The sequence below is a fragment of the Cynara cardunculus genome (genome assembly GCF_001531365.2).
Source record: "Cynara cardunculus var. scolymus isolate 2C chromosome LG 1, CcrdV1, whole genome shotgun sequence".
Lineage (NCBI taxonomy): Eukaryota > Viridiplantae > Streptophyta > Magnoliopsida > Asterales > Asteraceae > Cynara > Cynara cardunculus.
The window spans coordinates 17312088-17323384 of NC_037528.1; the positions used below are offsets into that span (position 1 = coordinate 17312088).

Here is an 11297-nt window from a genome sequence, read left to right on the forward strand (position 1 = left end):
GATGAAATATATTTTAATTAAAAATAAAAATATATTATTTTTAATTAAAATAAATTTCAACAGTAATATTTTTAAATCTTTTTTTTAATTTAAAAAATCACATACATGATATATTTTATTTTTAATTAAAATAAATTTAATAATAATTTTTTTTAAATTTTTTTATTTCCTTAGTTTGAAAAATCACTGATAAAATATATTTTATTTTAATTAAAATAAATAAGTAACTTGGGTGACACATGTCATCTTCTGGTGAAACGGTTTTCTTGTTTTTCCGTCTAAACACGTATCTAGACACAATTTACATTAGTAGTTCATTTAGACTCATTTGAACGTATCTAGACACAATTTATATTAACAGTTCAATTATACTCATTTGATTGATCACTACTAAAAAATGTGATTTTTCCCACGGCAAAATGCGTCGGAACTCCGTATGAAAAACAACTCGTTGGAAAAAAAAACCCCGTTGCTAAATGTAAATTCCATCTGAAATCTATCGGTAATGTTCAAAGAAGTTTTATTTGTATATTTTTTCTTCCAAAAATATATATTTAAAAGAAGTTCAAATTTTCCGATTAATAATAATTTTTATAATAAAAAATTATATTCCATCGGAATTTATTAAAAAAAATATTTTATTTTTTCTTATAAAACATATATTTTTTAAAATAAATTCCGATAGATTTCTGATGGAATATTAACTTTTTATTAGAAAATTACGATCCGTCGGATTTTTTTAAACATATTTTTTTGAAAAGGAAAATAATAATAATAAAAAAAATTCTTAAACATATTCAAAAATTGCTTGTTAAAAAAAAAGTTTAATCGATTTCACAGAAATTGGGGATTTATTATTTGAAATTTATAGATTTTTTCTTAATATATATAATATAACATATAAATATTATAACATGCAACTCCAATCGGCACCCCACCCCCAAACAAAATCTCCGATGTAATACCCCCACCCCAACCCTTTTCCCTCCGATGCTCCCTCCACTCCGGCAAAACCCCAATGCAGTTGGTTTCAAGCAGAACAAGAGAGAATGATGATCAAGAATCTCTAGAAACTCGAAACAATTGTCTGAAGCAGATTCTAATGTCGATTTCAAGCAACCCCAGTTAGGGTTTTTGAAAAAGCCTGATGATCTTCACAAGAATCATCATGTATATTCAAATACCTGTTCACTTTCTTAACACAACGTCAACATTGTGTGCAAGTTAAAACGGAAAGACTACGAACCGACAAGACAAAACTCCTTCGAAGCCGAGCAAGGCGTAACTGGGACTCCAGGTATATGACAGTATCCTAAATTTAAGTTTCTTCTTCTTTTCATTTGTTATCTTGCAAGTAAAATAAGCATAATAGTTTTTTTCTTGGATTTTTCAAGTGGATTATGAAGAGGCACAAAATAATACTAGGTTTTACTAGTTTTGTGGGGACCAGTTTCGTTAAAACTAAAATGGTTCAGCGACTAAAAAAATCTCTAATGATGTTGTTCTAGTTCTATGACATGAAAAATTCTCTGTTTTATTGAATGATAACGTTATCTGCGATGAGTTAATAATATATCTCAAATGAAAAGCAACACTAGATGTGGATGTATCTCTGATTTTGTTTTCTTGATCTTGTACATTCTTGTTGATTTTCATTTTAATTCCATGGTTATTTGATTTTTGCTCTTTTACGTAGGGTGTGATTTGTTTTCTTGACCTTGGTTTTCATGGTTATTTAATTTTGTCCCTTTTAGTAACGATATTCTTTTGGGATAAATACACTCACCTTTTATTACTTTGATTTTCTCTCTTTTAAGTAACGATATCCAACTGATTTCCTTAAACCGATCTTGAACTTGAGGTTTTTGCCCAAGAATTTGGTTGCAGTTGTAGATCTGCGGTTGTGGCTCTTAGAGGTTTTGGATTTCAACTTGAAGTTTTGATTCTAGCCGATTCTATGTCTTCCGTCTGGTTTAATTTTCAGTTACTAAATGGTCAACAGGAGCTTCAATTCCTAGCATCAAATACTGGTGAGGGTGTTACCATGGTAACTTCTAACAACAAGATTATAGTTTTCTAAAATAAATTGCATGTTGCTATAATGTGCTTTTTTTGTGTTGATTTAGATTTTGTGCTTTTTTTTAATTTATCCATGTTTCTTTGTAGTTTGTCGAGCATTATGTTATTTATTTTTCTATTACTTTGATTTGTTTTCTTGACCTCTGGAATTCCTGTTAATTATTATTTCCATGGTTATTTGATTTAACTCTTTTAGATAACTAGAATCTTTTTGGGATTAATGCACTCACCTTTGATGCCGTTTTTACTCTCGCAAGCCTCCACTTGCTTCGCTTAGTTGGTTGTCCTCGCAAGGATAACGGTAAACCTGCCTTGACCTYGAGGTTTTTTGTGCACACTTTGGTTCTTGATGTAGATGGTTTTCCTTGCATTTTTTACTCTTGGAGGYTTTGGGTTTCAACTTCAAGTTTTGCTTGTAGCCAATTCCATGTGTTGTGTTTTATGATTTTGTAGATTAAGGGGYCGTTTACTAACGCTTACCAGGTAAGTGCTTATTAGTCACTTTTACGTTATAGAATGAACATGACAAGAATTGAGAATCTTACCTGTACGAGCRATRACAAGGRCTAGAAGTCTTATCCTGTAAGTGAGAGTGACAACCCTTACCCGGGTTTTGGGTTTTAAGTTCAAAAGTTTTGCTTAACTATACTTCCTTAACTACTTTGGTTTTGATTTTTTACTTGATGAGTTATTTGATTTTTTGCATTGTTGTTGATCTTCATTTACATGGTGTTTTTATTTTGTCTGTTTGAAGTAACGATATCATTTTTGGAATAATGCATTCACCTTGGTTCCGTTTTTACTATGGCAAGCCTTTTGAAGACTGGATTTATTTCATCTAGTTTAAAAGCCTTTTAAAGACTGGATTTACTACAAACATTGTGTTGATTTACATTTTGTGTTCTTTTAATATGCTCTTTTTGCACTTTATTATTGGATTTTTATGAAGAGTTCAATTACAAAGCCTTTTATTCTTTACTTCCTTCATTATTTGATTTTTACTATTTTTGCTCTTGGCAAGCTGCTATTTCCTCCGTTGACTCAGGTGTCCTCTAAAAAGGTTCTAACTGATTCCTGCCTTGACCTTGAGGTTTTTTCCAAAGAATTTGGTTACTGTTGTAAATCGTTTTCCTTACATTTGCGGCCCTTGGAGGTTCTGCGTTTCAGCATCAAGTTCTGCTTCTTTCTAATTCCATGTCTTCCGTATGATGTTTTAACTCTTATTTTGTAGATTAAGGTTTTAGTCGGTTTCATGCATTTTGGTCTGATTTGCCTTCACGAGGGAGGTTGGACTGTTTTCTTCTAGTATAACAATAATTTGCGAAGTTTGAATTGTAGTACACACTTTGCCATGTTTTACGTATGGGTTATTCGTTTTCGTGATCTTATGCATTCTAGTTGATCTTCATATCCATTGTTATTTGATTTTGTCTCTTGTAAGTACCGAGATTTTTATTTGGATAAATGCACTCTCCTTTGATTCCGTTCTTACTCTAGCAAGCCTTCACTTTCTCCGTTTACTTGGTTTTCCTCTACAAAGGTTCCAAGGGATTCTGGTCTTGACCATGACGTTTTTCCGGCAGACTTTGGTTCCACTGTTAGATGGTTTTTCTTGTGTGTGGCTCTTGAAGGTTTTGCATTTCTATATCAAGTTTTCCTTCTTGCGAATTCCATCTCCTTCATGGATTGATTGTTTGGTTGGTTTCATGTATTGTGGCTGCATTATTTTCATCTAGTGTGACMGATATCTTTGAAATTTGAATTTTACAACACACGTTGTGTTCATTTACATTTTGTGTTTTTCAAATATACTAYGGGATTTTTATGCATAGTTTACTAAGCTTTTTATTCYTCACTTCCTTTATTACTTTGATCTTTTATGTAGAGAGTTATTTGTTTTCTTGGCCTTTTGCATGTTTGTTGACTTYCATTTCCATGGTTATTTGACTTTGTCCCTTTTAAGTAACGATATTCTTTTTGAATAAATGCAYTCACCTATTATTACTTTGATTGTGTCTCTTTCGAGTAATGATATCCAACCGATATCGRTAAATCTACCTTGAACTTGAGGTTTTTCCAAAWGAATTTGGTTGCAGTTGTAGATGGTTTTTTCTTTGAGGTTATGGGTTTCAACTTCAAGTTCTGWTTCTAACCAATGCCATGTCTTCTGTCTGGTGTTTTAACTCTTGTTTTGTTGCGATWGTGGTTGGTCAGTTTCATGTATTTTGGTGTGATTTGCCTTCACAAGAGAGTCTACATTGTGTCCTACTAATTTTGTGTTGATTTAGATTTTGTGCTTTTTTTAATTTATCCATGTTTCTTTGTAGTTTGTCGAGTTTATGCGTAATTTTTTATGCGTAATTTTTTATGCGTAATTTGAAAAGCTTTTGTGCTATACTTCCTTAACTACTTTGGTTTTGATTTTTTACTTGATGACTTATTTGATTTTTTGCATTCTTGTTGATCTTCATTTCCATGGTGTTTTTATTTTGTCTATTTGGGATAATGCATTCACCAAGCCTTGACTTCCTCTGCTGACTCGGATGTCCTCTGCTGACTCGGATGTCCTCTGCAAAGGTTCCAATGGATTCCGGTATACGTGCTTGGCCTTGAGGTTTTGACTTCTAGCCAATTTCATGCTTCTATGTGGTGTTTTAACTATTATTTTATGCATRGTTTTCGAAGCTTTTCATTCTTTACTATCTCTATCACTTTGATTTTTAATTATTTACGTAATAAGTTATTTGTTTTCTTAACCTTTTGCATTCTTGTTGATTTTCATTTTCATGGTTATTGGATTTTGTCTCTTTTACGTAACGAGTCTTTTTGGGATAAATGTGCACCGACCTTTGATTTCGCTTTTACTCTCTCAAGCCTCCACTTTCTCGCTGACGCGGATGTCTTCTACAAAGGTTCCAACTGAATCCGGTAAACCTGCTTTGACCTTGAGGTTTTCTCCGTCTACTTTGGTTCCGGTTATAGATGGTTTTCCTTGCGTTTGTGGCTCTTGAGGTTTTGGGTTTCAACTTCAAGTCTTGCTTCATGTGAATTCCATGTCTAAAATGTGATGTTTCAACTCTTGTACCTTGCTCCAAAGTCCTTAACTCTTGTACCTTGTCTAGATAAAAAAACACAGATTGGCTAACAAGGCTCCATTTTATTATTTGTAGGCTTTGTTGGGTCATTTCTTGTCTTTTATGTTTTCTCTACTATTGAAGGTCTAAATTTGTGCATCTCAGAGTTATCAGTTTGTGCCATTATACTAATAGATTCTTTTATCCTAGGCATAGACGGATTATAATTTGCTGATAATGTCCGAACACTACAAGAAAAAGCTTAGTCATCGACCAAAATTTTGATGACTACTTATATGTTGGTCATTAACTGTGACGTTAGTGATGATGACAAAGGTTATTATTAATTTTTGATCACTAACATGAATTTTAGTGACAAAATAAATTTGGTCAGTAAGTGGTCGAAGGAATTTCTTTTATGGTTTTGTGTTTGGTCACAAAAAGTAGTAATCATTACATTGAAAGGATTAATGAGTAGTCACTTCCCTAAATAGAATATGTTAGTAACAAAAAAATAGTGGTCATTAAGTGGCATTCGTTTGTTGTATAATTTTAGTGAGTTGGATTAGTAACCAAAAAAATAGTGGTCACTAAATTGGAAGTGTTAGTGACCAACTAAAAATATATGCATTTGGGTTATTTATTTTGGTCCGACCTACCCCATGACCCATCCCCATCCCCATCCAGTTTAATGCATTTGGGTTATTTATTTGGTTTCCCTTCCCCCGATAGTCAAATACCCAATCTTAACTCTCTCTGACAAACACACACACACACACACACACAGAGAACACCGCTCAGCACGTACCCCCGTCGAAACAGAAACTGACGAACTTGATGGAATTCATCGAAATTTCTGTTGTGGCATGTAGCGATTATCATTTTTGGAAATTTGTGGTAGGTTTTATATGATTTATTTTGTTGCAAGCATGCGTGTTGAGAAGCTGTTGTTTCCAGGGTTTTATGAATCTGATTATTGTATTGTTATTATTTTATTTTCATTTTTTGAGTGTGATAATGTCTGTTTTGGCAAAGTGTTGTGTCAATATGCTCATATGCATGACTAGGTGGTGATAAATGGCTGTTAGTTATTTACTCGAAATATTGTGTATGTAGATTTGTTTTGAGTGATGTAGAGGGTTTGCCAATGATTCTTGGCTAGGGTTTTCATATATGTTTGCATTCTTTTTTTAATGTTATTTCTCAGTATTATCTTCGTTTTTACCTAGGCAATCCCATCACCTGCAAGAAAGTTCTCTCAGATTTTTCTTTGTTGTATTTATTTTCTCTTTCTCATTGTTATCAACTGCTGTTTTTTTTTTTAAAAGAGCACTATCGATTTGTAGAATGTAGTTGATTAGATTGTTGCTTTCTGAATTCGATTAGTATATGTTATTAGTTTTCTTCTCATGGTATTGTTGACAGTGGTGAGTGTGCCATTTTGCTATGTATGCTTATCTACATACAATTAGATGGTATGCTACTAAATACTAATGTCTGATAGGGGTTCTTGTCAGCCTTGTGTGTATCTGTAATTATTTTATTTACTTTACTCATCCTTTTGGCCCTCTCTGATTCGAATCTGATGAATTCCAATGTGGAACATACATGTGTTAATGGTTGTGTTTTTAGGGAATTGAATGTGATTACAGGAAATTCACGTAGGAGTATAAGTGGGCGGTGTCATTACGGTGATTGTCCGTAGGAGTATCGTCTTAAAATAACAAACATAAATCAAAGGTAACTAAATTACCTATATTATGTGTATTATCTATGTCTTTGTATCTTTGTTGCCTGCCATAAATTACCTATAAAGATAGTTGTGTACTCCCTTTCATCTTTTGTCTGTGCAGCCCATCATTCAAGAATAACTGAATGAGTGTCCTTGTGGAGTTTGTTTGTGATAACAAAGATTGTTCTTGGAATTCTAAACCTACTTTTCGTTCTCGAATGGGCATGAATTTTAGTAGAAAATAAACCGGTAATATCTGTGTCATGTTTTTTCAGCTTTTCCTGGATTTTGGTATTGGTATGAAGATTTTGTCGAGCCTCGTTATGAAGATGAGTGGATTGTTGACTTGACATGTTATGAGGTGTGACTTATTTTGAATCCAGTTAGTGTATGGTTATTAGTTGGAATTAAGTTTTGCTTGATGTAGACGGTTTTCCTTGCAATTTTTTACTCTTGGAGGTTTTGGGTTTCAACTTCAAGTTTTGCTTGTAGCCAATTTCATGTGTTGTGTTTTATGATTTTGTAAGATCAAGGGGTCGTTTACTAACGTTTACCAGGTAAGTGCTTATTAGTCACTTTTACGTTATAGAATGAACATGACGAGAATTGAGAATCTTACATGTACGAGCGATAGCAAGGATTAGAAGTCTTACCCTGTAAGGGAGAGGGACAACCCTTATCCAGGTTTTGGGTTTTAAGTTCAAAAGTTTTGCTTCTAGCCAATTCCATGTCTTCGGTGTGTTTAACTCTTATGTTGTAGATTAACTGTTTGGTTGGTTTCAAGTTTGCTTCCTCTTTTGCGTGTTGCAATGATCATATATTGTTGTTCTAGTTCCCCGACATGAAAAGTTTTTTGTTCTATAGATGCTGTGAGTTCTTAGATGTTTATATGACGGATGAGAACTTCACAAATTATATGCTCCTAGAAATTCTTGTCTAGATAAAAAAAACACAGATTGGCTAACAAGGCTGCATTTTATTATTTGTAGGCTTTGTTGGGTCATTTCTTGTCTTTTATGTTCTCTACTGGTGAAGGTCTAAATTTGTGCATCTCGGAGCTATCAGTTTGTGACATTATACTAATATATTCTTTTATCCTAGGCATAGACGGATTACAATTTGCTGATAATGTCCGAACACTACAAGAAAAAGTTTAGTCATCGACCAAAATTTTGATGACTAATATGTTGGTCATTAACTGTGACGTTAGTGATGATGACAAAGGTTATCATTAATTTTTGATCACGAATATGAATTTTAGTGAAAAAATAAATTTGGTCAATAAGTGGTTGAAGGAATTTCTTTTATGGTTTTGTGTTTGGTCACAAAAAGTAGTCATTACATTAAAAGGATTAATGAGTAGTCGCTTCACTAAATTGAATATGTTAGTAACCAAAAAATAGTGGTCATGGAGTGGTATTCGTTTGTTGTAGAATTGTAGTGAGTTGGATTGGTAACCAAAAAAATAGTGGTCTAGTGTTAGTGACCAACTAAAAATATATGCATTTGGGTTATTTATTTTGGTCTGTCCTACCCCATGACCCATTTTCACTCGGTTTAATGCATTTCGGTTATTTATTTGATTTCCCTTCACCTGATCGTCAAATACCCGGTCTTAACTCTCACTCACTCACAGACGCTACTTAGCACGTATCACTGTCGAAACATTAACTGACGAAGTTGAAGGAATTCTTGGAAATTTGTGTTGTGGGATGTAGCGATTATCATTTTTGGAAATTTGTGGTAGGTTTTGAGAAGTTGGTGTTTCCAGGGTTTTATGAATCTGATTATTGTATTGTTATTATTTCAGAATTTTCTTTGTTATCAACTGTTGTGGCGTTTTTTCTTGAGAAGGGGGTTGAAAATGAGTGGTGCGATTCAATTCCACGTTTCCGTTCTAATTTTTTATTAAATAAAAACTTTTAAAATATTAATTATAATCTAAATAACTTTTGTTTTAAATTTCCTCATTAACAAGCAAATAAACAATTGCTTATGTCATACGTCATTCAAGTTAAAAGGATTTGAACATATATTTTTCAGAGTGAATTATATTTTTGGTCCCTCGTGAATGCTTGTCTTTTGGTTTTCATCCCTCTAATTCGAAAATTACATTCTTAGTCCAAAAATTCTTCATGTTTTGTGGTTTAAATGAGTTTCTCCTGAAAAATCCAACCCGATGTCTAATCGAGTTGTAAATTTGTCAAACCGTAGGTAATAGGTTGATATTGAGTTATTATTATTTGAACCCAACCCAACCCAATCCAATGAACTTGATATTCTTTTATTTCTTGGATTTAATATGATTGTTGAATTTCTATTAATATATACATTAGACAATTACACTATCATATATGATTTTCATATACGCATATTTTCAATCTATTCACATCTCTTTATAATTCATTTGTATATATGTTCAGTAATTGTGAACATATATATGTAAATTGAGAAAATTAACTGAATGTGATATACGTAAGAAATATGGATAAATTGTATCATATGGTTGATGAAAAACAAATTAGGAGTAGAGAAATAGCATATTCAAGGTTAGAATAATATTTTAATGTATCAAAGTATCGACCCGACCAACCCATACGGGTTGAGCTGGGTTGGGTTAAGATTTTTTAAACTGCAAGCATTGGGTTGGATTGTTCAAATGTCTTCAATCCGATCAACCCAACTCATGAGCACTTTTAAGGCAGATGATACACTTAAAGGACTCAAATATAATAGTGTTAGTATAAGGGACTCATTTAGGATAAAAACATGATTTTTGGACCAAGAATGTACTTTATGAATTGGAAGAATGAAAACAAAACAAAAAGTATTAATGTGGGACCAAAAATGTAGTTCACTTTATTTCTTATGATGTTAATTTGTCAATAGGGTTGGGTTCACGTGAAATCAAAAGTTTTTCGTGACACCCGTAAGACCAATTTATATTTATTGATCAACTTTATAAGCTAATGGTTTAAAGTTGTACAGTAGCAATTTTGTGATTATTAAGAAGTCTCGTGGCAATTTTGTGATTATGAATGTTCAGATTGTAGATCTAATCCAAGGGTTGAGAATTGGTTTTACGGGTCTCACGAAAAATCATTGGTCTTACGTGAACCTAACCCATATATATGTGTGTGTATATATATATTATAATCTTAACTTTTGTTTTAAATATATACATAAATAGATCAAAGATATGACAAATTTGACGGTAAATAACACATGACTGTAAAAACATTTAGGGATCATATTTAAACGATCGTCTTCTCATCATGATACCAGAAGACACATATTAGTGAAAAAGACGATGTCTATTCTAATATTATAGCACAAAAGCATTTTAGACAACTTCATCAGATAAAAAGTCAATGATCGACCACCCCTCATCAAAGTCCGCCATATACATCCATCGTTTCTTGCTCCACAAGTTTGTGTTCAACTTGACTTGTAGAGTAATTTGAATTTATGAGGTCCCAAATCAAGTGTGACTATTGTTGAACGGTAAGATTGATGAACTAGAAGCGTTGAGCTCGAATGTCATAATTTTGTATTGTCTGATGAATTTTTCTTGAAACAATAATAAGTCAAAGTTTAAGTCTTGTGTAGTAAGTGAAAGAATCTGACTTTAAGTGAACCAATAATAACTCAGTTGCTTAATCTTAATCAATCATTTCTCTCAATTGATCCTTATCAACTCAATTCTCACCACTCTCAGTTGGTGTAGTTTACTAGGATTTAAATGTGTTAAATACTGTTAATGATATATTTTTGTTTAAAGAATGCTATAATTTAGATTTAGATGTAAATTTCGTAATAATGATGAATAAATACGTGAAATTGTATAAATTTATATATAAATGCAACATTATAATTTTCTAATGGGTAAAATAGACAATTCAAGCAAATTCAAACATTTATCAGTTTATAAAAACAAACGGTCTTATTGATTCAGATTTCAAACTTCATCACCATTTTTTATCTATAATATATTATAAAGCATTTGACAAAAAAAATTAAAAATCATTTTTTATGCATGAAGTACTGTATATTGATGCATATTACTTGAAATTCAAGATTACAAGTAAATTATGCATAAGTACAACTTATTAAAGCTTCATGTTTGAATTCCTGTAACTAACTACGGATAAATATAATCAAATAGAGGATAAACATCTCATTTTAAAATCTAAAATATAATCAGGATAATTATCAAGTCCTAACAAAATAATTAATTATTATCTTTATAAGAAAAAAATTTATGCATAAGGACAACTTATTAAAGCTTTATGTTTGAATTCGTGTAACCAACTGTGGATAAACATAATCAAATAGAGGATAAACATCTCGTTTTAAAATCTAAAATATAATTAGGATAATTATCAAGTTCGAACAAAATAATTAATTATTAT

The 11297-nt window shown here is 32.0% G+C and overlaps 1 long non-coding RNA gene across 1 annotated transcript; it reads left to right on the plus strand.

Moving 5' to 3' along the window:
- Nucleotides 1-999: 999 nt before the first annotated feature.
- Nucleotides 1000-7414, plus strand: LOC112524862. Its single transcript, XR_003070415.1, has 3 exons — nt 1000-1297; nt 6786-6893; nt 7161-7414. It is a non-coding gene; the product is annotated as an uncharacterized LOC112524862 (long non-coding RNA).
- Nucleotides 7415-11297: the final 3883 nt, after the last annotated feature.